This window comes from Alosa alosa, chromosome 11, assembly GCF_017589495.1.
Source record: "Alosa alosa isolate M-15738 ecotype Scorff River chromosome 11, AALO_Geno_1.1, whole genome shotgun sequence".
NCBI classification, from domain to species: Eukaryota; Metazoa; Chordata; class Actinopteri; order Clupeiformes; family Clupeidae; genus Alosa; species Alosa alosa.
The window spans coordinates 5,683,952-5,691,017 of NC_063199.1; positions in this window are offsets into that span (position 1 = coordinate 5,683,952).

The window sequence follows — 7,066 nt, forward strand, 5'->3', positions numbered from 1 at the left end:
CTTCATCCCCAGCTCTGTAGGCTTTGTCTCTGGCCCTCAGCAGCCTGAGGACATCCCCTGTCAGCCATGGCTTCCAGTTAGCCCGAAAGTGATGATGTCTTTTTGTGTGGGTCACATCATCGATGCACTTGGTGATGTAAGAGGTTACAGTGTCTGTATACTCCTCTATGTCTGTCCGTTGTTGTAAGTGGCTGCCTGCTTGAACATTTCCCAGTCTGTTGTGTCAAAGCAGTCTTGAAGAGCATCGGAGGCTCCCTCAGGCCACACTTTTACCTGCTTACGAACCGGTTTGTTCGCTTTTACCCTTTGTCTGTATGCGGGCATTAGCATAACAGTGATATGGTCTGAAAGTCCAATGTGGGGGAGGGGGGTGGCTTTTAATGATAAATGCATAGGCATAATTAACAAAAGCACTGAATTGCCACTATGTTTCCCAGCAAATGCCATAAAAAGCTGAGAATACAATTATAGACACTAAAGGTATAATTTAAACAGAATGAAAGAAGACAAGCCGAGAAACATGCTATCAAAGCAATTACGCTGGTTGCACATAGAACACCATTCGGCTGTCACCTGCTTTCATGCTTTGTGAAAAGAATGTGAAATGTGCAAATAGGCAACAGCTAGTCAGAGTTAGAATGAAGCTTAAAGTCACAATTGGATGTCATCACAATCAAGACCCACCACAAAGATGTGAGCTCTTAGGCTGGATACTGATCACCTTGACAGATGCACCTCTGCATTGGACCAAAACAACCAGCATCAAAAGGGAAGAACCTTGATTGGAATCTGGAGAACCCTGGGACATAACAACATATCCAAAGAAGAATACAACAGGGAAAACAAGAGGACTCCATACTGTAGGCATGGTAACAACTACGGAACTTATAGGGGGAGAATCATAAAGAATGTATTGGTCCTAGGGGATGTGTATTTAGCACCGTGGGATGCTAGAATCACAGGCTAATACAACATTGGTTTATTGACATAAGTAGGTTTGACATATTGATTGTGTGGTGGCAAAATACAAAGGTCGAGGAGACAACAATTTACCACTACACAAAACACATGCACACATTGCAAGGTTGTATTGATATTATGTTAATATGAGGCATCAGACAGCTGTTCATGGTGTGGCACAGGAGTCTGTGTGCTGGATGTTATTACTGATGAAACTGTAGAAATTATTTGCAACTGTGAAAATGATGTAGTAGTGATGAAGTAATTAACTAACTAAATAAATAACTACACTTACAAATTTTATTCTATAGGTATGGAGCAAATCACTATACATATTTTACCATTAGAAATATATTGTACAGTTCCAAATCAATGTTCTACATAAATAACGCAGTCCTACAGTTACAAATGTTTTCTGCAGGTACACAGACTTTTGCGCCACCTCGGGGTTCAAAAGTGTCTCACATGTATTGTATGTGTATGTCATGAAAAACAATTAAAAACAAAATAATAATAATAATAATAATAATAATAATAATAATAAAACAAATTTCAGTACCATGTACCGATCTTTCCACTGCTACAATGTCTTTAAATTACAAATCTATTCTGCAGTTAAAAATCTCTGCTGCGCGTACAAATCATTTTTACAGAGCTAGAAGTAGTTTTGAGACAGAATTGACGCTTCCTTATTGAATAGCCAATGGTGATGCTCAGGTTTGGCTATCCAATCAGGTATTTAAGTTCTCTATCCAATCACAGAGTCATGAAGTGAGCCGTCATGCACCACATGGGGTGTAGTACCCGAGGGGACTTTTTCTGTCCGGGGTTTTGTCAGGGTGGACTCAGGTAGTGTTGAGGTTCACCACGGTTATGGCTTTCAGCAGATTGGGAGAACTGCTTCAAGAAGTACATGTCCAGAGGGCATTTCTTTGATAGGGAGCTGATGTTCAGGTCCTATTTGAAGTCCTTGGACATTATGGTGCCCAGGAAGTGGAAGGGCTCAGTTAGTAGGGTGATGATAGCAAGTGAAGCATGCTTGAGAGTTTAGCCAATTATGTTCATTAGCCAATTATGTTCAAAACATGATCAATGGGTAATTCACATGGGGAATAATATATTTAACTGATTGACAGTAACAAATCTACAGGCAGCACAGTCAACTGGTGGTTGGAAATTAACAGGGACATGAGGAACCTCCGGCAAAATGGAAATAACAATAGCCATGCAAATCCTCTGGCAAAAGTACACCACTGGGGAACAAAAGATGAGAAAAAAACCCTTCAAAGGCAGAAAGACAGAATTAAAATAACTGTGCATTTCCAATGGGGGAACCACCCCATCTCATGGAAACATGCCCCCTGGCCGCAAACAATGCAGATTGAGAGTTATGTAATGTGAAATGAATAGGTTCTTCTCACATCTTGTATATAATGTGTGTTGTGCAGAGCTACCAGCAGACTAACACATTAGTTACAGATTCTCATCTTCTGTTTGTTGCACAGCTAAATTGAAGCAGTGGTGGTCTTGTGAAGCAAACCAACAGTTTTAGCATTGCTTTTCAGTTCTGTTCAAATTTCTTTCTTTTTTTCAAGGATTAGAAAAAACAAAGAACGAAAACAAAAACACAATTTTAGATGAACGTAACGAATAACGAGGAAAAAAGTTAAATCAATTTAACTTGTTCGGGAATCAGGAGTAACACTATTTTCAAGACTATAAGACATTTTTGAAGATCTAATATTATATAATTGTCTGATTACTTACTTTCAAATCTCGCCCCATGCCTGAATTCATGCACAGTGTTTTTAACAGTTAACCTCGATATATAATGTGTTTTGATTTTATCTTTTAGACTGTTGCGCAAAAAAACACCTATAGGCTATTCCGCCACTAGCCATGAATCAATTTGTAAAGGAACATTATTATGACCACCGCACAGCGAAGTGGCGGTCATATAGGTTTAGTCAGAGTTTTCTTCTTCCGGATTTTTTATTATGACCGCCGCTAGCGAAGCGGTCATATAGGGGTTCCAAAGGAGATTTTATTTGTGTCGCCAGCATAGCCTATTGACAATTTATGTTGTAAATAGGCCTACCTTATAAGCCTACCTGTAGCTTAGGGAAGCTAACAGCTTTCTATTAGGATCTAATATGTACACATAATATGTGTATGTACACATAACCTAATTTTTGTTTAGACCCCCCCATGGATGAAATTCTACGAAACTTGGCATACCCCCAGAGAATGCCAGGTCAATCATACACATAAAATTTGGTGCAGTTCTGAACATCTTAACTGAAGATAGGGGCGATTAAAGCAGAATAATATTGCATTTTCATTTTTTACCGGGGGGGTGCAAATCACAAATGAGTGATTATGGGCCAGATTGATGTGGGCCCTTGAGACCAACATACCATAAAAGATTCTTCATCCTCAGTGCCACGGTTCAGGTAGTTATTTAGGAAAAACTGCTTTTTTTATGCGGTTCGGGGGCCCAGCACGGGGAGGGGCCCCCCGGTCGAAAACAAAATTTTTCCGTAAAAGTCTAGTGGGGCTACATACCCACCAAATTTCATGTGCCCCGGTGGTTCGGTGTCCCGGGTATCGTTGACCAAAAATTCAGGAAGTAGATGACGAAAAAAAACAAAAAAAGCGGTCATAATAATAATTTGGCTGCATTTCTAGTATTGGCATCACATAGTCGTTTGTCCACCAGATGGCGCATCGTTGCAGTGAGACGTAATTTTGTTGGAAGTTAATCTAAAGTGGGTTAGGAAGACACGCTTCCTACAAGGACAAGACTGTAGTTTACCACTGAGAACGTCTAATAAGGGTAGGATGATTTCTGCATGACATGTAATTCCCATTTCTTCTTGAAGCCGAAATAAATCTGCGAATGTTTATCGGACAGGCTTGGTTTTTACTGCAGGTAGGCTACGTTAATCTTAAGTTATATCAATAGCCTAGAGTAGGTAAAATAATGTTACCGTTAGCATTGGTTGAGTGATAGAGGCCAATTTGATTATTGATGTATTTGTAGAAAACCATAAATGCGGTTATAGGCTACCAAGAACATTGATAACAGCACTAATTGCATCTTTCGACTGTCATCTGATTTGCTTATAACCATAACCTAGGCTACTAACAGGAGCTACATGATGGTTTTCTAATGGAAAATATAGGCTACCTGAAAGATAACCTGATGATGCATCCTAAACACCGGGCTGGGACATTTAGCTCAAAGTTTCAAAAAGCATCTGAGTCTACGTTCATTCCCAAACACCCATATAGGCTACTTCAATCCTCTATTTTCAAAGGTGATTCAAGTAAGGAAGAGCATGGCTCAAAGTAAAGTAACTAGGACTGAAACTACATAAATTCGTCAAAGTGAATAATTTGTGTCAACTAGCTGCAATGTAGATTTATTAACGCACCCGTGATCTACATCTCAATTTAAACCAAATGTTTTAGAGCGCACGTTGAGAGGGCTGTACCTACACATATTTGTTGCACGTGCTACAAAAATCATTCTTTGCGATGGATGATTTAGTACCAACGTTACACCGGTCCAATACAGTTTTGCCTATACCGTGAGACTGAGACGTTTTTTGTTTGTTCGAAGTGCGTGTTTAGGGTGTGAGAGGGGAGTCGATGTGCTTTGATTCCAGCTTGGTAGTAGTAGTCTATGCGATTAAAAAACACGTGTGTGTGAAGTATCCAAACAATGATAACGCTTTCATTATGGCTGCTTTAGCCATAGACCTTGAGCTACTGTACAGTGGGTTGGGTTCCATTTAGAAGTGTTGCTTTCCGTGATTCACACAGCTGCGTGAAATGTATTACTACTGATATGCAAAACTATTAACTTTTCGCCAAGAGGTGGCAGCTTAAGTCCGCTTGATACTGTAAGCCATTGATTCCCAAAGGAGATTTTATTTGGGTCGCCAGCATAGCCTAGTGACAATTTATGTTGTGTAATAGGCCTAGCATAGGGCCTGCCTTATATAGCTTATAGTTCGTTAACAGTCACGCAGTTTTTGCATTTAGAATAGCTCTGAAACCGGGGCTAACACGCCGTGGGGTTGCCAGTGCATGGATATCTCAATTGCAAAATTAAACAATATTTCTATCGGGCGCCTACAATCATGGGCGGATTATGAACTTTCGGGCCCCTGGGCCCAGATGTATTAAGGGCCCCCCACTAATTGTCGTATATGTAGGAGGGGGGGTTTGGGGGTCCTCCCCCAGAATTTGTTTAATTTGTTTGATGTGATTTCCTGTATTCTGGTGCATTTTGGGGATGGCCAATACTAAATTCAATCAGATTCATAGCCTACATCCTGATTTGTTGATATTGAGGCAATGATTCTATGCAAAGGCTTGGGCTTCAGGGTCCCCTGACCGCTTGGGCCCCTGGGCCTGGGCCCGGTAGGCCCGTGCAGTAATCCATCCCTGCCTACAATGGACTAGGCTGGGTGAACTCAGCCTGATCTGCCGGCGATTCCTTTTCGATTTCTTAAAAGATTGAGCTTGGTCTGGCGAAAGCTAACCATGGACCTCATAGTTGCAAAATGCAAGGGAACATGAATCAGCATATTATTTGTACAAACAATAACGGACAGTAGCTCTTCAACTTTGCCCGTTAAAATGTGTATGAACAGTCTAGCAACGCATTTCATGAAGGCCCTTTTGGACATGTCAGTTATTTGCACCACTGGGTAAAACGGCATTTTGTTTTAGACTACTGGTATTTAATTTGTGCATTGACAATAAAGCTGAATATCATATGAACTAGATGACTAAACTTATGCATATGTAGAAGAAGAAACATTCACAAAAATCCATGACATGACCTCTCTTCTTGATAGCTGTTGAAAACTGCATGGAACTGACAGGGATTGTTTTGTTTAATAATAAATAAATAAATTCATTATGCTGCTACCTTCTGCTTTTCCCAAATACAATGTAGCCTAAAGGTGTACCTTTCATCAGTCCAGTTGCAATGGATGGACTTTGATGAACTGCCCTACTTGTGATTGTTTAGATATTTTAAAGGTTTTATAACAATGCTACAAATTTTTTGGCAAGTGCTACAAATCTATTCACCTTTGCAGCGCCAGTAAGCTACTTTGTGTGCGGCCCGCAAACACACATTCCACACAAGCATACACAAAAGTTTCAAGAGTGGGGGATGGAGTAGAAGATGGAGACAAATTCATTAATCTGATTTATTTTTGCGGAATGGATGAACAGGACTGAGCGGCGGTCATATTTTCTAGTTTTTATTGTTTCCTAGGGTTAATGACTACACCAACTGGTATGTAGATGGCCGGACACAATTTTCTGTGAATATCTCGAGAAGCGTAGGGCTAAAGGCGTCTGCATATTCGCCATTCCCGACCTGTAGCGTGACAATGTGACGTCACGGGAGCGGCGTAACCATTTATACTCGTGTGCGTGCGACACTAGTTGCAATATTCTCCTAAACAGAGGTGTTGCTGTGTGAAAAGGCTATCGCTACCTATGTTACACAGTAGAAGAAGCAGTCAGTAGCATTGGCGTCAATGGCAGTAAAAACCACTAGCTAGCCTTTGTGATGGTACTTCAGACTTCGGTTGCTGCTATTCACAACTACCATTATGTTTCCAAGGTGTGTGCAGATAGATAGATAGATAGATGGATATATAGATAGATAGATACTTTAGTCATCCCGAGGGAAATTTTAATAATTTTAACATTTTAGTTAGCTGGCTAGCTGGGTTAGGGTTTTAAAACCCTAACCATAACCATAACCCTAACCCTAACCCCGAGCGGGGAACATAGGACCCGGGGAACATTGGGATGACCCCCTAGCAGCTGGCTGAGTTTGTGTAATTTCCTAAAGTGGAAAGATATTTCGTTCAGGTCTTAGTAGATATCCTTTGGTTGAGAATACATATTTTCTATTCTCTCCTCTTAATTCCATGTGTTGTGACTCTTGCTGGTAACTTTGTTAACTTATCCAGCAAACTATTACAAATTCAAGACTGTAACAAAACAGTCCTCTGAACTACAACTCTCGCTTGCCCTTGAACTAGTCCATCTTCCGGTTTCCGGTTTGGTG